Genomic DNA, 26,123 nt, shown 5'->3' with positions numbered 1-26,123 from the left:
ACTAAACCCACACATAAGGCTGCTGTTTAATCTTAGCCTTACTACAGGATACGTGCCAAAGAATGGCGACGTGTGGTCCCACTCCACAAAGCGGTGCTTCTCGGACCCTGGAAATTACCGCCCCATAAGCTTGATGAGCCTTGTCTGCAAAGCTATGGAGAGGATCATAATGGAACTCATAAATAAAGACATTGGGGACCTACAGACACTGGATCCTACCCAATTTGGCTTTGTCAAGGGCAGATCCTGCATCTTGAAGTTGGTCGACTTTTTCGAAACAGTCACTAAGGCCATTGATGAGGGTAAGGCAGTTCACACAGCCTACCTTGACCTAGCAAAAGCGTTCAACACAATACCCCACTCGGGCATCATAGAAAAGCTCACCAGCTTAGATGTAAACCCATATGTCACAAGATGAGTTGCAAACTGGCTCAAGGACAGAACACACAGGGTTAGAGTTGCTGGTGCCATGTCAGACTCTAGGCCGGCCACAGGGGGTGCCCCACGGGGCTCGGTCCGGGGCCCCCTCTTGTTCGGCATTTTTTTTTCTGAAGTGCGGGCAAAAATAGGGGATTGTGGCTGACAAAATTTGCAGATGACTGCAAACTGGGCACCATAATTGACACTCCATCAGACACAGACATCCTCCAGAAAGGTCTCATAGAAATGGATAACTGGTGCCAGAGCCATGGCCTTAAGCTAAATGCCAAAAAATGTATAGTCATACCCTTTGGGAAAAACAAGGTAACCCCTAATTACCACATAAGTGGTAATCCATTAAACACGGAAGAAGTTATCAGGGACCTGGGGACCCAAGTTGACAGTAACCTCTCTTTTGACACTCACATTGCCAAAGTGGTTAGGAAGACCTTCTACATTGCCCACCTGATCATGAAGGGATTCACATCCAGATCAGGAGAGGTCATTGTACCCCTGTACTCTTCACTTATCAGACCAATGATTGAGTACAACGCCTTCGAATGTACCTTACCCCACACCTGCAGCAGTTGAAAAGACCCCAAAAGTTCCTCACCAAAAGCATAAAGGTGCTCAAACATTTGTCATCGATGCCCGACTGAAGAAACTCCAGCTCTATTCAGTCGCATACCGTCTGCTCAGAGGTGCTCTGTGCCTGACATACAAGGCCATGTCCAACCGCGAATTAATGGACATGCTCCACCTCAAAAAATCCAAATCCACCAGAGCCACGAGAGCAAGAGACTTAAACCTCAACACGGATATAAATAGGACATGCTGGAGGGACAGATTCATCACCCAGAGACTCCCTACACTATGGAACAGAATCCCAGTCCATGTGAGGCAGAGCCCCTCACTGACTCTGTTCAAGAGAAATCTTGACAAGTGGATGGGAGATCGTAGGTTTACCCCGGGAATCATCTCTGTATCACTGCTGGACAGAGGCACAGCAAACTAATGGGTATAGTATTCTCATCCTAAGGGGTGGTGAAAGCCACACACACTCTGGCTAGGCTTATAAATGCCCTAGGGCAGATAGCCTAGTATGAACCTATGAACCTATGAACCTATTAGTTTTGACATAGCTGTAAATTCCTTTTAATTTATGGTACTACCTTCCTTCTTCACCACTTGGTGGCAGCATACACCATGGAAAGTTCTGCAAAACACCTTTACACAGCCCTACAAAGTATACACTGTTCAATTTTCTCTCTGTCCCTCACTTGAGAGTCTGTGAAATTAACTTTCACTTCTCAAGGCTTGAGCTGATGAACTAAAGTATTCTTTAACATTTTTCTTTAGTCCAATCACTACAAAGATATAACCTTCTCCCTGCCTTTACCTGTATTCCAGCTTCTGTTCACTGATTGTTTTCTCTGGGCCATCTCTTCTCTTGGCTCTACCCGCTCCATTTGCCCTGCGGACTCACTCTGCTCCCCTACCCTACTTCCAATTCCCACATACCCCCAGTGCTCCTACACTTATCCTAGCCACAAGTCTCCCCCCTTTCATCTCTCCCAATCCACTCACATCTCCTCACTATCCCCTCCCCTCTCATCCTGCAATACTTTCTCACCCCCTCCTCATCCCAAACCTTTTAGCACTTTACTCACTTCTAAACACCTCCCTCTTACACTCTCATAGCTCCCCCTACTTCCACCTACTACTTCAGTACCCTCCACCCAACTATTCATTTATACCTACACCATACCATGCCTTCTCAAACCCTTCTCATCCCTTTCCTCTGCCTACTACTTCTAATTCATCTATACCATGCTACCTCTTATTCCTTATATGAGCTACCCCCTTCTTCCCTATCCCCTGTTCACCCTACTATCACCCTCAACACTCATTATCACTCTACCATATCTCACTTTCATACTATATCACCCTCCCTAGTTCAACTAAACCCACTTCTCTGCTTCAAACTAAAAATTCTACCCTCCTTAATGAAATGTCATATTCCTAAAGCATTATTATACCTCCCACAAAACACTAGGAGTAAACCCAAACTCCTGCTCTCATTCCCCTTTAACTGCCTGTGCCTAGCAGGTGACATACATCCCAACCCAGGACCTAGTACCAGCAACAATCCAACTCCCCCTATAACCACCCATATTACCAACCCTAAATATCTCAAACTCCTGACCATTAATGCCCAGAGTCTAAAAAACAAAATAGCCCACTTCCACGCTTGGCTATACCATACCATACCCTACCTGATAAAGTAGCTGTCTCTGAGACATGGCTAAAACCCAATATTTCTGACTCTGAAATCCTACTCCCTGGTTTCAAGCTCTTAGACATGACCACATAAAAAAGAAGGGAGGAGGAGTGACCTTAATCTACTCTAGCCTACTCTCCATCACTCCCTACCAAAATCCTATTCCTCAGTTCAACAACTCTGAACCAGTAATAGGAATTCTCCAACTAAATAACCATAAAATCATCTGTGTCACAGCCCTCTATATTCCCCCTGGAAACAATACAAATATACTTGAGGAAGTCCTTCTATGGGCCTCAACCAATATTAAGTTTGAGACTTACATCCTAGGAGATGTAAACATTGACTGGAACAAAACTGATAACAATAATCCCACCATCTCAATTAACCTATATAATTTCAGTCAACTTACAAATACCATTACCAGACCTAATAAAAACAACCCCCCGGGCTCCATACTTGACTGGATCCTAGTCTCTCATCCTAATAAAATCTCCCATAAGGGCACCTTACCACACTCCATTAGTGACCACTTGCCAGCCTTCGTCCATAGAGCAACTCCCTCCTCTCCTCACCAACATCAATATAGCCACACATGAAACCTCTCAAAGTTTAACCCCACAACTTTCTCCAATTCTCTCAAACTAATAAACTGGGACAATCTAAAAACTCTTCCTCTAGACCAGGCCATTGAACATTTCAACTCAACCTTCTTAGCTATCCTTAACTCTCATGCCCCCCACAGAACAAAACGTATAAAAACCAACTCAGCGCCTTGGCTTACTAAAGACACCAAAACACTTATGAAACAAAGGGACAAAACCTGGAAACTTTACCATCGCAATAAGAACCCAGACGCCCTTCTTAAATATAAACAACTCCATAACCTAGCCAAAAAACATATTATAAAGGATAAAAAAAAAAATCATACTATACCAAACTTCATTCTAATCATTCCAAAATTCCCAAACAATTCTGGAAGTCAGTCAACTCTCTTTTCAACCCTGGTCATACTTCTCAACCTGAAAACATCAAAAATCTGGACAAGGCCCATAAAAAATAGGTACAAATCTGTACACTGATTAACATAAAATTTGCATACATAATTGCATAACCCCGCCCACTCCAATGAATTGTGGGATGCCAACTTTCAAACACAAACCGAAGAACAGACAACTGAAATATGGCACCAGAGTCCCCTGCCCTGCAGCCATTCCAATGTCCCATTACCTGGCTATTTCAACCCATTTACCATAAACACTAGTTGTGCATACTGCTTTACTTCTACAATGATACTGTCTCACAATGAAAATAGACTTGGCATTAAAACTTCTCTGCCCTTGAAACTTGCATTCATTGAAACAGCAGTGAAACCCACACCACATCCAAAGAAAATCTTTATCCGCCACTGGCCAGATGCATTACCTTTGGGCTATTTTCAAATCATAAGCCCCTTGCACACAAAAGAAACATACATGCTTGATACACCTTCCTGAATTTATTAAATTGTATTCCTTGTATAATACAGCATACTTGTTAGACTTAGGTTAAGAGCGCATTTTAAATTTGTTTTAACATTTTTCCAGTAGGCAATGAATCAAAATGCATGAACCAATGACAAAACTGCCCATTTCAGAACATTGCCATCATAAAAGTCTACTTCCATACACCAAAAACCAGGGACTTATTTTTAAACATAAAGTTAACAGCAGTCTTAGTAACTCCATCCTTGCACACTCGGATTTCAAACAACTGAAAGCTCTTAGGTTCATAGGTTAGTACTAGGCTAAGTGTCCTTGCGAGCTATTGTAAGCCTAGCCAATTAGCCCTTGTGAGCCTCAAACCCTGCACCTTGTGTTTGTAAGGCAAACAATACATAAGCTTAAAAGCAGCTACTGCAGAGGCCAGTTCTTCACAAGTTTGCTACCCATCATCTGTCAGATTAAAGTAAACTTACTGGCACACCACAAGAACATTTTGCGCATATTATACAAAAATATTAAATCCAAAATGAACAAACACTGCACAAAAGACTGCCATAAAATGTAGACAATTAGAACTTTACTGTTTCTAGCAGTCATAGTTCTTTGCTGACAATTTAAAGCTGCTCCACACTAGTGTAGCTTAACTTACACAGCACCTCACGTACTTCATACAGATCAAGGCAAACAACCTATCAAGGAAGTCCATCAGCTCTTTCCCCTCTTTTATACAACCAGATTAAACACATACTCAGAAAAGCACAATCTCTATGATCAATTTGGTTACCAACTCACAATTCCTGCATTTTGCTGGCATCATTTTTAAACATTTCAATAAATATAACAAGTATTTTATCAACAGTGAACTTACCACACACAATTAATCACTACTGCTGATTGTCTTACAAACCAAATTGAGTTTGGCAAATAAAGTGAACTGGTTATAAACATCAACCTACACTCACTCACTTAGTGCTGTACTACAACACCAAACCATTACTTTTGGTCAAAATAACTAGTGTGTATTGTATTAGATGTGCACCTCTTACAAAGAAATAACCCATTGACTTTGACAAGTGCTGTGTGAATAGATAAATCAAGAATACTGATGCACAACTGAACTATTCATGATAGTAAGTACCGTCTTGAATTCATTAAATTAATACTACATTTACTTGAATTTCACCCAAAGTAGCATTAAGATATGCAATAAATGGGAAACTAGTTTGGCTGCATTTGCTTAACACTGCACTTGTACAAAAGCATATAATTCACCCATTTTAACACATTTATGGGAAACTATGTTCACTCCATTGCAAATTCTGATACTAACTCTGACAGTAAAGACAAATCACTTGTGTTTTAGCAGCAATACATTTTTAAAGTAAAAGTTCTTATAAGTATCAAAACACAAAGCTGGTTTGCCATATCTTATTTTTGTAGTTTTCCTATTAACGCTAATGCATACATAAAATCTGTGCATGTTGTTACCAGCCTACCACCTTCCAGTGATCCACTTCTCAAAAAATACACTGCAGGCTGTATTATGAAGACCCAGATTCAAGGCAAATCTTAAATGGCAAAACTTTAATAGAAAAAAAGCACAGTATCTACTTCAATAATCTAATAATTTTGCTTTAAATTATAACACTAGATAACCAGTACACGAACTGCCACTGACATCCAGACCCTTAAAAACAGCTGTAGACAATAAAGGAGGATCTCGGCAACATGGCATGCACAGAAAAATTTAAAATGGGATCTGCGGAACCGAGAGACAAAGATAGTGTACAATTTGGATCACAGGAAGATACCAACCAGATCACTCACCCACTACATCAGTTGAGTTTATCATACTGCATAAAAGTTACTATTTTCCTGTGAAAATAAAATGATCCCTCTTTGAGGAGAGATCTGAGTAATCAGCATCAAAACACAAGAAAGAGGAAGGATAAGCCAACCTAACAGACATAGCCAAGCCTGTCAACCAGCAGACAAACACAGATTAAGAAAGCAAGTTATCACCTCAGCTCTACAAGCCTCTTTATGAAACTTAACATCCCCCAAAAGAAAAGTTTTTGCAGCAATGAAACACACTTCTACTCTACTACAACATCCTGCCAAACCGCATTAAAAAAAAGAGTACTGGCTGTTAACGTGGCGAAACAGTCAACGTTTGATTTACCCAACCTTTACATAAATATAGGGGAAACAGCAATTATGTTATCAACTGGTTCATAAAAAACAATCCGCTTAACGAAACCGCTAAAAAACTGCATATACATGCATTCGGCCAATCACTGCAGCTGCCAGAGAACGGTATCCACCACACTCCCAAACTCAATGAAGTATACGAACCCAATTACGGGAGGCAGTAGAAATAAAACAGAATGTAATGATCCTTTTCTTATCTATGGATCTGTATCGGGAACATATACGTTTTCTTACTTTACTCAAAAGGCTCTCAGACTATGCTCTTATTTTTTTAATTAAATTTCAAACTGTATTTCTCAGCCGCAGTATCACGCTTTTTTTTTAAATGAAAATGTATTTTGAAAATAAAAGGTAGATACCTAACAGGCTTACAATTCAGTGCGCTCTGTTCACAGAAATGAGCAGTACCTCCTACTTAGTAGCTCAGTTGTTTCCTTTAGTGTGCTTGGATTTCAAACAGCCAGCCAGCCAGGAAAGCCCTTGAGCTCAATTCCGACAGGCTGGTGGAGCTGATCGCGTCAGCGCGTGATGACGTCAGCTCAAAAAGCGGAAAAAAAAATTAAAAAAAAAACTTGAAAAAAATCGGGAATGAATGAGTGCCATTCGGGAATCGTGGCACCCCATTATTTAGACCCCAAAACTCGGTAAAAACAGAGTAATTCGGTACGGTTGAGAGGTATGACCCTGGTACCAAAAACAATCCTTGCCCTGACACTAGCAAGTCTGACCCAGATATAGCCAAGCTATTCAACTCCTTCTTTATTAACTCCATAGCAGAACTCACCAAGACCTTCCCAAACAACAACTTCTCCCCCCTCCTCAAACTCTCTCCTCCACCATCCATTCCTTTCTCATCTCCCATCTTTCACCTCAAACCCATTTCCACCTCATATATAACTAAACTCCTCACCCCAACACAACATGGATTCCATCCTGGCCATTGCACTATAACTGCTCTTCTCTCTTTCCTAGACATAGTAAACCACACCTGTGACTCTGGAGAACTTGTATCCACAGTCCTCCTTGACCTCTCCAAGGTTTTTGATACTGTCTCCCATTCCCATCTCCTAAACCACCTTGCTAATCTTAATCTCTCACACAACACCCTTGCCTGGTTCAGCAGCTACCTCTCTGACTGATCTCAGGCCGTAAAATGGAAAACTGGTACCTCAACCTTCCTCCCAACCCCAACTGGTGTCCCCCAAGGATCTATACTCAGCCCAATGCTATTTAATATCTTTATTAATGACTTCCCCACAGCTATTCCTAACACTATGATAGTCCAATATGCAAATGACTCAACTCTAGTCTGCTCTGCTTCTAACCTCCAAGTACTCCAAACAAAAACCTAAACTGCTTTTTCCACCACTGAGAACTGGATGCTTCAAAATTACCTCTCTCTAAATGCCAACAAATCTAAAATTCTACTGTTCTCTCCTTCTAAATCTCACCCTCTTGACTAAACCCCCTTCAACATTATCAGCCATGCCAACTCCACTACTGAAGTTGTTCCTTTTGCTAAACTTCTTGGGGTCACTATTGATGAACATTTAAAATTCAACACCCATATTCAGCTAAACATTAACTTCCACAAGAGAGACCCTCGCCACTACCTACTTACTACCAACTCTGATGTATGGTGCTCCTCTACTAATCAACCTATCTTCCTCTATCTCCTCTAAACTGGAATCCTGTTACAACAAAAATCTCAAAGTTTGCCACCAAGTCCAAGTAGTCTACCCCACCACTGAATACATCTCCAACTACCTGGACTACCTCCAAATCACTACAGCCCACAAACTCATTTTTAACCCACTAAGTGCCCTGCACTAACTAATATCTTACCACTATATACCCCTCACAGAACTCTAAGATCTGCTCACCAAAATCTAATTTCTGTATACAAACCAAACCGTCCCTCAGGTCAGCTTCTCCTATCCTTTTCCTTAGCCAAAAAATGGAACTCCCTCCCCCTCTAAGGATTTCTCAAAACTTTGATCACTTCAAAACCCAGCCCCATTCCTACCTCTCCAATAACAGGAAATGCACTTGCACTCTACCTACCTAATCCTGTCTAATATATGAATACATACATATACATAAACTACCTTCCACCTTACCCAATAGGAGTTCAATCATATTTACTGTTTTCTTACAAATGTATCTTTCATAGCATTCTTAGAAGATTTAAAACCTCAGTATAATGGTGACTCTATATTATCGACCTCTAATTGTATTTACATGTAAATATGCACTGCATACCATACTATGTTGATATTCTACTGTGCTTATGTTTTACTACATAATTTTTACTAATTGTTTAATTCTTACTATGTCTGCTATGTTTTGTGGAGCTTTTCTCCCCGGGCCTCCACTGAAAACAGGCTCCTCGGGCCCAGTGGACCTCCCCGGTCATTAAACTGAAAATAAATAAATAAATAAATTGTTTGTGTGACCTTTTTAGTCTTTGGCTTGTGTATAGTTTTGAAGTATGCATATGGCTGAATCAGTGAGTATTTCCAAGAATGTGTGCCAGTGTGTGTGTGGGGGGTGGGCTTATTTGGTAATGAATGGATGTGTGCGTGATATGTTAGGAATGCTTGAGAGAGCAGAGACTGTATGTTTGTGTGTGTGTTATGGTAGGAATACCTGGGAGAGCAGAGACTGTATGTTTGTGTGTGTGTGTGTGTGTGTGTGTGTGTGTGTGTGTGTGTGTGTTATGGTAGGAATGCCTGGGAGAGCAGAGACTGTATGTTTGTGTGTGTGTGTTATGGTAGGAATGCCTGGGAGAGCAGAGACTGCATGTTGTTGTTGTTTGTCTTTTCGGCTTTTCCCGGTTAGGGGTTGCCACAGCAGAACTCCTGTCCGCTAATTATTGGCAGTAGATTTTTATGGTGCCGGGTTGCCAGCCTGACACCCAAACTTCAGCGAAGGCACACCCATTCATGCATGTCTTTCAGAGGCCACTCAACTGCGTGGAGGACATGCAGACTCCACACAGAAGGCACTCCAGCCGAGAATCGAACAGGAGAACCTCTTGCTGTGAGGCAACAATGCTACCACTGTACCATCTCGGCTTGGAGGATGTGTGTGTGTGTGTGTGTGTGTGTGTGTGTGTGTGTGTGTGTGTGTTATGGAAGAAATGCCTGGGAGAGCAGAGACTGTATGTTTGTGTGTGATATGGTAGGAATGCTTGGGAGAGCAGAAACTGTATGTTTGTGTTTGTATGTGTTACGGTAGGAATGCCTGGGAGAGCAGAGACTGTATGTTTCTGTGTTTAGGGGGGGAGGTGGGAGGCTTTGCTAATGAAGTATGGGCTACATGGGAAAATAATAGCATGGTCAGTTCTGACAGAACTAGTGTTCAACTCAGAGACATGGTAATGAGCTGATAACGAGGTGCTTCTCATTGTGGCTATACCTGTTTGTGTGTCACATTTTCTCCCAGTTGCCCTAGTTGACCAATCTGTGTTACAAAATTAGCATGAGCAGTGAGAATTCCAGTATTATGCTTAGCTGGTTACATTTAGTTGTATTTATACCTTTTCTGTGGATCATCATGCTATTCAATGACCAACCATACCCGAGATGAAGCCAAGCCTTGGAGTTAACTTTGTGCTGTGTTAAACTTCTGCTTAGCATGACAAACGAGGGGATCTGTTGAGGTCTGGTACACCGTTAGCTTCATCATACACTATTAATATATATCAAGCTTCTATGCAACTTTTAACTTTTGTTTCCCTCTATCGTCATGGTCAAGGTCATAAAATATCTTCAGACGTGTGTGTGGTGTGTGTGTGTGTGTGTGTGTGTGTGTGTGTCCATCTATCTTTCTATATATTTGGTTACCAGGACATCTATATTTTCATAAATTATTTGCTCAGTATACAGCGTATTCATGAAGCTATCATTTACAGCTTGACCCTAGCACCCTTTAGTTTCTGACAGAATGCTAGCTTTCAGATTTCATCTCTGTCCTAACAATTGCAAATGTTTCTAATTCAGTCTGAGCTATAACTAGACATTTATTTACAACTGCCATTATTTGTAACTGCTAAATGTCTCACCTGAACCCTTCCATCTGTCATGAACTGATAGGAGTCTTTTTCATTCTTTATAGTAGGAAGGGGAAAACAGATACATCTACCAATGATGTTTGCTGGAATGTGTCAATCAATGATATTATTTCATACAGTGCCGTCCCACTGCCTTCATGCGATAGGCAGACTCTAAAGGTCATATACACTTTTCTTACTGTTTCTGTTTTCACATGTTCTTGTAGTACAGGTATTAAAATGCTTACGCTGGCCTCCAAATGTAAATGGCTGGAAAGACCAGTCTTTCTTATGTCAGGGAATATGTAACAGACATTTAAAGGGAGATGAGGAGTCATCAGAAAGAAGAGACTGTAACTAGCTTTTCATACAAATGAAAAAAATCTGTCAACATGAAGAAAGGGCACTTAAAGGTAAAGAAAGTAAGCACCACTGTGTTTGGAGGAAACAAATCATAGGTGGCACCTGGAACAGCAGAAAGTAGGACAACGGAGATACATAGTCTAATGAGAATCATAAACTGTTTTCTGCACTTATTAAAATGTTCGTTAGCACTTGCAAAGAAGTCACGCCATTGGCCTTTAGACTACAAAAGTGCACACAGCTTCTTTAGACATTTATGTCATGTTTCTTTAATACATCACTGAAGCTGATTTTAAGATTTATAAAGTATTTCACGTTTCAGGTGACTACAAACTACTAGTTACAGACATCCACCCATGGGATATTTTCTATTTTATACACTGACAGTGGTAATCAATCACATGCATTTTTGTAGGGAACTGTATTACAAGATAAATTTTCATAAATCTAGAAATAAATGTTTGCTATTTAGGTGACTGCATTAATAAATCAAAAGAAGTGATTAAAAAGGAAAGCAAAATACTAACTAGTGAGGAATGGAAGGCATTATGAATGACTTTTAGCAGATAGAGATGGTGACACACGCTGAGAGAGTGCAGATGAATATGCTTTTTAAATGCGTTATTTATAGATCTGGCAGCAAACAGTCCAATATTTCCATAAGAGGGATTAAAGTGATCCTAAGCAAATGCCACACGATTCAGTGTAGGATGAAACATTACCCCCTTCTGTAGCTACATTATGTGGGTGGAATACACAGTTTCAATTTGCAGCATTTAAATGAAGTCAAAAGCTGCTTGTTCTAGCCAAACTGACTTTAGGGTATTAAATGAAGTTTTATCTTTCAGTCATTTTAATGTCAACCAATCTCTGAAATAAAAACATTCTGAGTATATAACCTCTTTTCTGTTTCATCTTGGACAAGAGAAATATCATGGGATCTATTTATACACAAGAACTTGTTAACAAGCGGGCTGAGAATATGCATGGTGCCTTTGTTACCTTAGTCTCTGACAATATCCAAATAAGGACTGACAGTCACTTCACCAGGATCAATATTCACTGTGCTCTATAATGCATTAGCAACATCTGTACATGTTCACGTGGTACATGCAAAGCCTTTACATTTTTCAACTCCACTGATGAATGTACTTGCTAATGGTTTAATCATAATAGCCTCAGCATATAACACTTAATATGCAAGCAGTCCCACAACTAGACTGAGCATAGATGCATAACTTAATTATCTGTATTGTGACACTCGCAGTATTTGTTTTTTTTTTAGTTCTTTAATGGCTTGCATGTACAAACTAATGATATACATTTCAAATGTGTTAGAGAAAAGACATACTGAAGTGGTATAGAAAGAACTGAGATATATCTGAGAGGGACAGAAGTAAAGGCCAAAAATGAGTAAGTCAGCAAGTTTTCTTTATTTAGTTTGTTTACTAGGGTACACTGATGACAATAGACCATTTGCAAGCACAGCCCAGGTGAAGAAATTCACATAAAATAAAACAGAACAGATTCAGAGAGTAATCATTGAAGGTAAATAATCTCATAGACAACTGACACAATATGTGATTATTATTAACAGAGCAGAAAAACAAATGTGAATTAATTTTAGTAGTAAATATGAGATGGAAGCAGTAAGTAGGAACAAGATGGTCAAGGTAGGAGCGATGCAGGTGAGGAGGGAGTTAGGTTGTGTGTCTATTGGAAAGCACTTGCAGTCAGATTTGTGATGGTGGTGTCTTTTGAGTTGAACTCTGAATGTAGGGAATGGGAGATGTCTTTTAGGCTGGATTAGGGATTGCCAGAGTTTGGGTGCAAGAATGATCAGTACAGTGCCCTTTGATTCAGGGTATCTGGAGTAACAGAATTAACTGGGAGAGGTTGTGGAGAGTTCAGGGGGTGGTTTTATTATGGAGTTTGGCTGCAAGAGGTAGGATGTCACCGGTTTGAAGTAGTCTGAAAAGAGCATTTCCTAGAAGTAGTTCAACGCTGTAGTACACTGGTCGCCATATGTCCTTGGAGAGGGTGATACAGTGGTTTTCCTGAGGAGGGCAGAATTGGAAATGAATTGGCAGATTTTGTTTTTAGTGGACTGTACAGCAGATGCACTTTTTTAGAGGCTGTGGTTATGATGAGGGGCTCCTATTCAAGTTGAACAAGGACTACTGCTTTACCTACTGCAGCTCTAGCTGGTCTGGACAGAAAGGTATATATTTTCCAGGACCAGAATAAAAGAGAACTGATCTTTCTCCTGGTGTTTTCAGTGTAGCTTTGGAAGTTAAGTGACTGGTCTAGACATAACCTTAAGTATTTAAAGAACATGGTTGGTTCTATTGGGTAACCATTGAGATCTGTTATGTTGAGATTTTTAGTAATTTTTTTCATCTTTTGTGAGGTTCCAAATATCATACTTTTTGGTTTTTTTGGGGGGGGTTAGGTGTAGCTTATGGTTGTTAAACCAAGAATGAAGAGAATAGAGATCAGAGTGAAGCTGGGTTTGAATAGCTTAATGTGAGAGACTGGATTGAAGAATAACCATGTCATCTTTAAATGATGACTATACATATAGAATGATGAATATACAACATCAATGCAACTACAACATCATCGACATATAATGAATAGGAATCTGCCTAAGGAATGATAGAAAGGTTAGGGAGATCAGAGAGTAGTTTGTTAATAAAGATTAAAAAGGACAGTGAGGTGAGTATTGATCCTTGAGGCACTCCTGTGGTAAAGGGTGTTGGAGGTGATAGGGATGGGCCTATTTTAACTCTGAAATGCATATTTGTTAAGAAATGCTAGAACCAGAAGTCAGTGTTGGAGCTAACACAATTTCTTGGACTGAGTGAAGGGACAGGAAGTGGTCAATAATATGAAAAGCTTTGGTAAGATCAATGAAGATAGCAGATTCGGAAAATCCTAAACGTTTTCTTTATCCATGTTGAGAAAGATCTCATCTGTAACTCACCATAGTGCTGTCATAACATCGCATATTACTCCCCTACACAAAGGTGTTCCCTCTACTAACTTCTCTAACTATTGTCCCATTGCCATTCCCTCCCCATTAACTAATATCATAGAAAAATGTATTTATCAACAACTCCTTGACCAATGCCTTAAGAACAACATTTTATCCAACTATCAACATGGTTTTCATCCTAAACACGGTACTAATACTGCTCTAGCTTCACTAATACTATAAACCTTCTCAAAAAAATAAAGGCCAGTTAGTCTCCTCTATCTTTCTTAATATGTCTAAAGCTTTTGATACAGTATCTCACCAAATTCTTCTAAACAAGTGTGCTGATTATAACCTCAGCCTAACATCCCTCAACTGGTTTCATAGCTACCTTTTCAACTGGCAACAGTCTACTAAATGGGAAAATAACCCCCCCTTCTACCAGTCATGAATGGAGTACCCCAAGGAAACATACCTGGACCCCTACTCTTTATTTTATTTACCAGTAACCTCAGGTCCTCTACTCAAATATCCTCCATCATTCAATATGTTGATGACACCTCTCTTATTTGCTCTGCCCCTACATTTCAGAAACTCCAAGATAGAACACAAAAATCTTTATAAGACATTGAAAGCTATCTCTCTAACCACCAGCTTATACTTAACCCTAACAAAACTAAGCTGATGGTTTTTGGTTTGAATAAAACCATAAACATTACACCCCCTATCTCCATCTTCTCTTCTAATGGTACAAAAATTGAACCTGTTAGTCAGACTAAATTACTAGGTGTAACAATAGATTGCCTAAAATTCAATAAACACATAACCCTGACAATTAGAAAAGTTCAGTGAAAACTTGGCTCACTGTGCAGGGCTAAACCTTTTCTAACCAACACCACCAGACTTGCTACTGCCTGATCCTACCTATTATCCACCCTTCTGTACTGCTCCCATATCTTTACCAACTTGTTCAAAACCGACTTAAATAACCTAGAATGTTGCTATAATAAAATAGCGACATTTGCTGTTAATTTACCTCGTAAGTCTCATCATTGTTATGCCCTTCATCAGCTCAAATGGATTGAACTGCCTAGGCTATTATCTCTCAACCAGCTTACCACTGTTCATAATAGAATCTACAAACCCAACAACTGTCTTGCTCTCATTGACTTAGTTCAACATAACTCTAGTACTAGACCCCTTAGATCATATGACAAATTAACTCCTAAGGTAACCGAATCTTACAACTTCTACGGAGACTCCATGTTTTCAAACAAAATAGCTAAAACCCGGAACTCTCTTCCCCAACACATTATACAAATCCCAGACATGCATATGTTCAAACTACTACTAAAATAACACTTTTCTAAACACTGGCTATGCTCCTGCACAGTCCAAGTATAATTATTAATATCTGTTGTTACTTACTCTACGTATAACAGAATATATACTCTCTCACCTTAATATCTCCTTCTCATAGTAATTGCTCTCCTTTGTACTTTTACTTGTATAAAACACTTAATTCATTGTAGTTTCTTGTATTTCTTGTAAATTATTACATTATGTTTTTAACTATATATATATATATATATATATATATATATATATATATATATATATATATATATATCTGGATCTAGGACGTTTGCTCGAGTGAGCAAATGTCCGAATCCATAATAATCGAACACACTTTAACAAAAGCACTTTTATCGAAAAAGCACTTTCGTTAAAGCGCGTTACAAAAAAAAAATAAAACACATTTACATTTTAGCAGATTGGCTTTGTCCGACTGCACCCCCCCCCATGTGGAGGGCTGTGCCCCCCATACTCCCCTACTGTACTATTCTCCCTCCGAGACTGCACTACAGTGGGAAAAAGGGAAATTTCCCTTACCTGCACCGTAGTACAGCCTCGGCAAAAGGCATACTTACGCGAAAGTGCTTCTTCGGTGTAAGTATGCTTGGCCATTTGGGTTTTGGTCATTTGCCCACTCGAGCAAATGCCCTAGATCCATATCTATATATATATATATATATATATATATATATATATATATGTTAATTTGTTTTATTTTTGAATCTTATTATGCTATTAATCTAATTCAATAATTATTGTATTTATTCTGTTGTAACATTTCCAATTTTTTTTTCCTATTTGCATTTTTGTTTGGAGATTTTCTTTTCCCCCGGTCTCCACTGAAAATGGGTTATTTGGCCTAGTCAGACATTACTTGGTTAACAAAATGAATAAATAAAAATAAATAAATAATTCTCCATCCAATTTAGAATCCATGCTTTTTAGGACTGAAGAGGTGGTACTGTTGGATGTAAGTGGATAGCTGGTTATAGATTAGTTTTTTCAAGCATTTCCGAAGTGGAGAGAGGATGGAGATAGGGCAGAAATGGATTGGAGGTATTTTCTGGCAGAGGCTGTCTAGGAGGAGCAGTTTTTCATATGCCTGGCCTTGTATTTTGAGTTGAGGAAAGGTTATAAATATGAAGAAGAGATGTGGCAGAGAGTCTTTGCAGAGTGATAGAAAGCAAGGGTGTTGCCTGTGTGCACCAGAGGTCTGTTTTGTAGGAGGTGAACAAGTTATTTTGGTGTAATTTTCTTAAAATAGAAGAGGGGAATAAAAGGTGTGGGCTGGGTGAGTTGGGGGAGAGATGGAGGTTGTGACTCTAGGTAAGCTTGAAATTTTGCAAATGGATTTACCACAATTATGCACATCTCACTTGGTCAAGATACAAATTATAACTAAAACCTGGATTGACACATTTAATTATGCACAGTAATCATAACTGCACAGCAAATAACCATCTATTAGCACAGTACTTGTCAATACACAACAAATAACCATTCATTAACACAGTGATCATCACTACACAACAAATAGCCATCTATGAAGTAACAATTGTTCTTGCAAGAAGGGAAAGCCCCTCTACATCTCACAATGTAAAGTCTTTTCTACCGCTGTTTATAAAAAACACTACGATTACACAAAATTGGAGAAAAGGGGAAAGATGCGAAACAAAAATAACATCTGTTTACTCCCATGACTAAAAAACAAAATTCAGAACTGCAATAAAATCAAGATATATCCAGTAAAACATATAAAACAAACATCTGATCTTCTGTCTCTCTCTCTCTGTGGCATCATTACAAGGTCACATGATCAACATAAAAATACAAGCATAGATTTGAGCAGCTTCATGAACACACAACATACAGACTGAAGCAATAACATCCTGTAAGACAGGTTCATATTACGTTATTGAAAGATAACGTAATTGAACAATCAAAACTTCGAAATGGCAGCATTTCAAAGTTTGTATTGTGGGGGGCTGTGCCCCCCACACCCCTGCTAAATATATATTCCAACTCCGAGATCGCACTACGGTGAGGAAAGGGCAAATGTTCCAGTCCTCACTGTACTGCGATCCCACAATGCGATCTTCGAAATGCTGCCATTTTGAAGTTTTGATAATTAGATTACGTTATCTTTCGATAACATAATAGGAACCCTGTAAGTGTTATGCTAGGTGGTTAATATCTAGCAAAAATAATATGATAACTAGAACTGTGCACTGGATTTGCATGAGGACATTTTACGAGGCATCTGAAGGAATACCTAAGCACTACCTGGCTACCATCTGAATCATGACTATCTACATTGTCCTGTCTACAGGCCTGCTGTTGCCTTTGCCTCTCCAATACCACTCTGCCATGTCTCACTTGTCTACCCAATAAATTACTGTCTCTAGCCCCATATTCCCTCCTGCAGCTCCTTTTTTCTCTTGCAGATCTCATATCTTCTGCCACCTCAAGCTTCACAAACATCGCTCAGCTCCATACTCTGGGTACCGAAAAAACTCTTTCATACTCTGGTCCAGCATGTGCAGCTCCTTTTAGCAGTCATGTGCTATAGAACTGTCTCACACCATGGTCCAGCTTGTGACCCTCCTTTCAGTAGAAATGTCCTACAGATATCTATCCCACCCTTGTCCAGCCTGTGCTCTCCTTTCAGCCGTCATGTCCTACAGAACTCTCTCCAATACTGATCCAGCCTGTGCTGTTGCTTTCAGTAGCCATGTTCTTCTGCTTTGTTACCATGCATTAAAGCTCACAATATACCATAAAACTCAAAACACAGCATGCAAGCACCATCCTTATGGTCAGTCCATTACCTCAGTAGTTATGAGGAAAGGTTAGACATTTTTCCAACCTCTGAAGGCACTACGTGGAGACTGGATAAACCTACGTACTATGCATGTTAAGTCAGCACTTTAATGTTGTGTAACTCTGTGAATGGCACTGCTTATAATAAACAGATAGCAATTTCTCTTTCCAGAACAGAATGCACTGCCGGTAATAGCTGCACAGAAGTGTTAGACATAGTATTGTACTCTACAGATGCTTTCTCAGAGTCCCTGACAACAGTCATAAAAGAAAATGCTAATTAGACATTTCTTTTCTTCTGGAAGAAACAATTTTGCAGTCAACATTCCTTCTACACCTGCTTGTGATTTCTCTTTCTAAATAGACAGAGGTTTAGATATTTACGAAAATATGCACACACTGTTCTGTGTGAATGAGGATCATGAAAACAAGACAGGAATAGGTAAATGCATACTCTGTAAAGAGAAAAACAGAAAAAAAAATAGGCATGCGATTATCATGGATACATGATTTCTCTTTTCAACATAGTGCTATTGTTGGAATTTTAGAGTATCATTACCCAAAGGTACATCTAGGAAAATGATTTCAGGTTAACTGAAGATGGAAAGGAGATTATCCTCAGTCAGAAAACAAGCGGGATAAAAATAGATAACTTGCTATCGAAGCATTTATGTCAGGCCCGTCATCCTTGTCATGCACCTGGTGGTCGACTACCAGCTCATCGAAAGCCATTGCTCGAGAATCCTATCATGAAGTGTGTGTACTGTTTGTATACATAATCATCAGCTGTGTATCTACTGACTGCATAGACTGTACATATATTCAAGTGTGTGTACTGTTTGCATGCATATTGATCAGGTGTGTGTCTACTGATTGTATACATATTCAAGTGTATCTGTTTGTGTGTGAGCATATTCATCAAGTGTGTGCGCAGGCATTGATCACTGTAGATAAGTGAATCCCATTCTGTATAGAAAGTGGTCTATTCGTATACAGGACAGATTTTAGGAGTCCACGTGTATGGGTGTGGGTGTGTGTAGGGGTTTGCAGGGCTTGAGCTGTGACTTATTTGCTGTGTTGTCAAAAGTGTCTCAGCAGTATGTGAGTGTGCGAGGGTGTCAGTGAGTGAGTGTGTGTGTATGGTGGGGGGATTAACAGCTGAGGTGTACCCATTTTTGATATGTGATCAAAATGTGAGTGCTGTTTCTGTGATTATGGGGAAAATGTGCATGAGTGCGTGTGTGTGTGTGGGGGTGGGGGTGGAGGATCTGAGTGAATGGGTGAGCATTTGGTGGTCTGTGTGGTTTGTTTGGTGTGTGTGATGGAGAGGGTATATGCATGTGGGTTTTGTGTGTGTGTGTGTGTGTGTGTGTGTGTGTGTGTGTGTGTGTGTGTGTGTGTGTGTGTGTGTGCGCGCGTGTGCACATCTATCTAAATGAGTTTTGAACTGTAGTTTTTTTGGTTTGGTGTATGTGTCTGTTTATTACTGTCCATACTGATTGCAGTGGACGTATATCTATTATCCTAAAAGAGTATGAATGACAGGTTTGTGTGTGTGTAGGCTGCCTGTGGTGTATATATATATATATATCTCTATATATATATATATATATATATATATATATACATATATATATATACATATACATATACATATATAAAGGGGGTGGGTGAGTTTGGCACAGTGGTTATGGTATTCACCTCATAGACACAAGGTACAAAGGTTGATTCTGACCTCTAGCCTATTGACTAGGCTTAAAATGGCTCATCACGGCAGTTAGCCTAGTATTCACCTATGAACCCAAGTATGTGTGTGTGAATGGGTGACCATGGATGAGAGTGATTCGAGTGTGGTGTAGGGTATGAATTTATTCACTGTCCCAAATGACACTTAACCTGAGGTAACTAAAATCTCAAACTTGGTTATATAAGTTTTGAGGGGAATGTGGGTCTTGCCCCCAGATGAAAAGCTTTGTTTGTGTGTATAATTGTCTATGTTTGTGTGGGACAACTGATTGTACACCTATTCAGTGGTGTCTGTGCATGTGTGCTCACTTTGCATGTGGTGCAATGAGTAGGCTAATCAATATCTGTGTTTTAATTTTTTTTCCAGAGAAGTTTCCATCAACTACTGTACTCCTATTGTTAAGGACTACACCCTACCTATCAAGTAAAAGCTAATAAAACAGACATCTGTTTATTTTCACTTGAAATCTTGCTCAGATTTAGCTAAATGAATTCATCAGTGATAAAAATTGCCATATTTGCAAAAGAACCAATATTTTTATTTAAATTAATAGCAGTTCTGCTTCTCATTTGCTGACTAGATGCATTTTTAATATTACTTGGCATGTAACGTTTGATAAGAACATTAACATCCATTACATATTTATCTGCAAAGTCTCTCAGAATCAGACATGCTAAGTGCTACAAGGGTTTCTGAAATTGGCACACAATGGACTTTTGTAGCAAGTGAGACAGATGCTAAACAATGATGTTATTTCCAAGGATGTCTTACTTGAAGTCTTCGTAGCAGTATTAGTCAGTATTGAAAGATTCATGTTTAGCACCAATCATGTTCTTGCTTTATGATTCAAGACGATCATCAGCTAATAGCATGCTTTTAACAGGTGACTGATCATACAACTGAAAGGATCCCTGTGAGCTCACAAAATGTGAAGAGGCTAGGGATCCCTTTATTCATGATTACCAGTTAATCTTCCTAGCTAGACATTCACAGCTCTCATTACATACTATTTCTTAAAATATAACTATACTATGAATCCAACAAATGCCTCTTGTGTAAATGAAGCCTACAGATTTGTTTTTAATTTATTTTAGGCAATGTGCATAAAAGGGTGAGAAGACACGCATCCTGATGAAGTGCTATAAAGTTACAAAATCAAGACTGAACTGAGATATGCAAACAAAAAGGAGCACGATCCAAAATATTTTCAGCAAGTAAACTACTCTTTGGAAGACCAGGACACTGAATCCTCAAAGCAAGCATTATGATCTAAAGTTCCTCAAGAAATATCAGCCATGACACATTTTTATCAATCACTTCAAAGATAGAAGTCAAAAACTGGGGTTGCTGTGGTTTGTTCATCTACTAAAAATACATTTCCATTGAGTCTGTTACTTGTTCACAAAACACTTCTCATCAAGAGCCCATTTGGCTCATCTGCTCATTCTTAATAGGTTAAAAGGCCATGCTAGTAGTCTGCCTTATTTATAATACACCCAGACTTCTTTTGATTCTGTAAGCAAGCTACTCAGTTTTCTTGCTCACTTACACAGAAACAAAACACAGGTCTTCAATATGATTTAAGCCTTCACTAGGTCAAACTCACCAGTACAAAACTTGAGGACACCCTAAGCAAAATTGCCCTCCCACAGCTGGTGCCTGTTCAAATTCATTCACCTACAAAACTGTCTTCACCTTTTTTTTTTTTCAGCAATCACTGTACCATAACTCCATTATCTCAGCAAAATGTTGTACTATTACTGACTTTACAATCACCTATAGCTTCATAAAAAACAAAAAAAATCTCCCCGTTACATATAATGGCATCCACTAACTGGACATGTGTTACATTACAGTTAAGACTGCAGTACAGCCTTAAATTATTTTGTGAATATCCTCTTACCAGTTTAAAATAAACCTCCATGATCATTAGCAGTACAACACATACCTAAACTATGAACAAAACAAAACTAACCAAAAAAAAAAGGGGGGGGTCTTAATATTTTTGAACTCTGACTCAAACTGAGTAGAATTTTATGCAGTCAGTATTCTTTGAAAAATGTTTTATAAAAAGCAAAATCCAAACTTGACCATCTAAGTACATTGTACTGTAATATTCTGAAACTCCAAAGAGATCTGGCATGACTTTAATCACATAATAGGTAGAACCAAGTCTACTAACAAGCCTAAAACTGAATGAAGTAACCTGATCATCACTTGTCATTGAATTAATGCCAGTCTAGTTGTACGTTCATTTAAACCACCGTACAATTACCCCTGTCATCACACAAGCAATACAGCTCACTCTGATACTTAGCTGGAAGACTTTACCCCATACTGAATCTTAAAACTGTATCCATTTAGTTGATAAGCAAATGGTGAAGAAAACTGCCAAATTACAGTAATGTCATGTCTGATTGTCTCATCAAAAAGTCCTTAAGTTTCCTCATCATACTCCTGAAAGAGAGCCTCAACTTCTGTATGAGTTTGATCCCTTCCAAGAAATATGGAAATTCAAAACAATAATTCTTCTTTTACAATGAGGATCAATTGCAGTTTACATTCTGCCATACCATTTCACTCCTTATCTCAGTGTCAAATTTTCAGGAGAGTTACATGTTCCCCAATTCACTACATGAGTAAATACTTATGATCTCCTTGTTAAACAGCTTGCTTTCAGGAAGGGGTGCAGTATTTGTAGTGTCACCCCTTCTCTTATTGCAATAACAGTTTTTTTTATAATGTGAATTATACAAAACTTTCAGGCATTGCATTATTGATCTAATCAACATGTTTGACTTTGTTCAGCATCTTAATCCTTTATCTGAATTGACCTTTTAAATCCTCACTGCAACCTGCCTTAGAGTTATTTATCCAGCCAAATACTTTATGATAAAATAAGTGACTTTCTTTCCTTCCTTAAACAATGCTCATTGGTGTCCTTCAACAATTTCTGCCATTACCCATCTTCATAAATGCCTTTCGTATTTTGCAATTTGTCACATTACCAATTTCTCATTGGAACAAAATGTTATCCAGACTTTTCAGTAATATCTGCATACAGTATCACACAGCCTTGGCAAGACATGTTCATGTTTCAACATCTTGGAATTTTCTAGAATTTTGGAAACACTGAAGCCATGTTATTTGATACTGTATTTAAGGATATGTAGCTCTTTCTACCACTGCTTGGCCATAGGATGAGGAAATCCATCATGGGGTGAAGTTGTTCGCTATTACCAGGCCGGGGAACAAAATGGATGAATCCCTGAGTGGGAGCATAAGTTTGATAAGCAAGCTAGTAAGGACTAAAAACATGAATTATGACAGACCTTTTCTCTCCATTTTATACATTATTTATTGACTAAATGAACCACAAAAGAGTGGGGATTGCAATATCCATGATTCTGATGGGAATTTCTACCATCAGGATGATGATCACCACAGAAACTATTACTGGATCCACATGGATTGTTTCCCAGTTGTTGGTACTACTGCAGCTGGCAAAGCCTGGACCAGATCTGATGGAATCTTTTGCATCCTTGAAAATGTGTGGTAGCAAGATTTGAACTTAATGACAACACCTTCAAGGGTTCTTTGCTCCTTCTGATTTCCCCCAGTGTTTCCTTAACAGACATCCAACAAACATGGTGCCATTGAATGTAACATATAGAAATGTTTCCCTGGAACACTTTAGAAGTTTGTGAGAAAACACCAGAAGTGGTGATGTGTGGGGACTCCGATGCCCATTACCCTTGCTCCGCTGTCCTGTGAACTGTATGTGAGATGCATGGTGAGGTTAGTCGTGTTACAGATTATATATGCCCAAGTCTAATACTTCTTTTTAAGCTCTGCATGAGACACCTTTTTCAGCAACTGAAACATTTCATCTAGAATGGTAATCTGGAATCTCAAGATATGTGCCTGGTAGCTAAAAACACTCAATACGAAGGTGAGTGATGACCTGATCCATAGCCTTTTGACTCTTCCTGCCCAGGGTGGATGTGGGGATGTGTGTGGCTGGAGGCTTTTTAGGATCACTGCAACAGCTTGTGTCCACCATTTAATTTGGCACTCAACATTTCTAGTCATTAAAGGACCAGAGGCTCTTGTCAGTCTTCTGAGGAACTGGTACCAGAACATCAGGTTTTCTTCATTCTCCCTATGCAATGATGACCACATAATCTGCTGGACAGACCACCCAAGAAGGTAAATTAGACCTAAACATCTTCTGCAGGACATTAGCAGAAGACACAGGGGAATAACTGGCAACCCTTTTAGCCTGCATCATTTCTAAGATATCCCCAAATGAACAGTCATCAGTGGATGAAACTGGGAAATCTGCCTCATCCTCATCACGGCCTGTGAGAGTTCTGTGGGGAATCTGTACCTTTCCTCTTATATAACTTCTTCATATACTCAATCTGTTGAGAACTACCTGTGGAGGAATAGATAGGAGAAGACATTGGCTCATACTTCCTCTTGTGTTTGTGCCTGAATCCCTTAGGACTTCTGTCCTAGTGAAGTGGCACGAGGCTCTGACAAAGATAGAAACAGCTTCAGGTGGAATTCAACAAGTTAGCTGGCACCAAGGGTCACTTCAGCAGTGAGTACTACAGCACTAAACTCAAAATCACCATCGATAACTGTATCTGAGAGACCCAACACCAGACTACAAGTGTTCAGATATCAACACTTACCTGGCTGAGACCAGTATTCAAAATCCTGCCCTTTGTAAGCTTGTCATTCCAGCTAACTACAGAAATATGGAGGCATTTTGGTAAACAAGCCTCACTAAGGCATAAATGTAACATGCTTAAGGCATAAGTGTCACATTGAGAGCTATTACAAAGATAAGTGGCATTACACATTTGTGTATTACCACGATTCATACTGATAAACATGAAAGGACCTCATTTGCAAAAAAATGCATAAAAGACCCTGAACATATGCCAGTAAGCAACAATTTTCCTGTGGAAGATGAGAGTTAGCTGGCAAATTAGTTTACTGGAGTGGAAAAAATATTATTTACTACCATACTTTATAAAAGATGGTATGATTATTTAATTCACTTAAAGAAATGTTTGTTTTATTGTATTTTAGTGGTTGTGCATACATGGTCAAACTACTGAAGGGGTCACTGGAGAAAATAATTCATTTATGTGCCAGTGAAGTGCTTGTGCATACGTGGACAAACCTATGAAGGGATCTCTGGGGGAAATCATTAATTTATGTGGCAGTGAAGTGCTTATGCATACATGGTCAGAATGCTGAAGTGAACACAGATAGCAGATACTCAGCGACACTTAACAATGGAAATGTGCACAGTACAGATATTAAACTAGAAGTCACAAGAACACTTCATTAACATACGCCACTTTACATAACTTCTCATTTACACCTCATTAAACTTAAAGCATTGCACATTAACCTTAGCTACACTTACTCACAAACATCACATATTCCCCTACTGCATTTGTGTAAATGACTATGAATATTGTTGTCCTTTCACTACACATTTTAACAGACTGAGTTTACATTATCTCTCCTCTACCAACTGCAAACTTATTCCAAAGATGTCACTTAATTTTAATTGTGTACTTATCATTTGTCTATGAAAGGTGAAGATTTCATAGTAATCATTTTCTATGGCAAAGTGCCTCAAATATCTATGATGTTTTGGACATTCTCTCTCTAATACAGGATGATAACATTTTAAGAATTTTGTGTCAATGCCATGATATTAAAAAACAAATAAATAAATAATTTAAATATATGGCACAGTCTAGAAGTTTATATTTAAAATAAAGCAATATGTAATGACACATTTTAACTTGTATCTTAAAGCTTTAATCAGTTCTTCTGAATCACTTGGCTGTGTAAATGCCGGATCAATATCATTTATCATAAAAATCAAAATGTTGAATGGCACAACAGCGAAAGTGCCGAAATGTTGAGGGTCCGTTTTTGAGATCACAGTACAGTGAAGATTGGGATATTTGCCCTTTCCTCACTGTAGTGCGATCTCAGAGTGGGAATATATATATATTTAGTGGGGGGAGGGGTACAGTCCCCCACGATACCAAATTTGAGTTTTGTCATTTTCGCTGTTGTGAGCATTTGACATTTTGCGTCTACGATGTTATGATATAGACGCTAAATGCCATACTGCAGTCACTTCCAGATGAAAGAACATGGCTAATTAGAGTAGGCCAGTCCCCTGGAATGCCACATTAGCCCTGAAACAGGCCACAGGAGATATCCAACCACAGTGTTGTACCTCTTCATAATAATAAGACCCTATGTTTCTAGAGTATAGCCAAAAAGCCAAAAAATCCGCTTATGCTCCGCTGAAGAGGTCATAAGAAGGCCAAAATGTGTATGTCCACAGCTATTGGCCTGAATCTGTC

This window comes from Protopterus annectens, chromosome 13.part0 (assembly GCF_019279795.1).
Source record: "Protopterus annectens isolate FY-2018-M chromosome 13.part0, PAN1.0, whole genome shotgun sequence".
Lineage (NCBI taxonomy): Eukaryota > Metazoa > Chordata > Ceratodontiformes > Protopteridae > Protopterus > Protopterus annectens.
The sequence above is the reverse complement of the archived record's forward strand: the minus strand, read 5'-3'. Positions refer to the sequence as shown.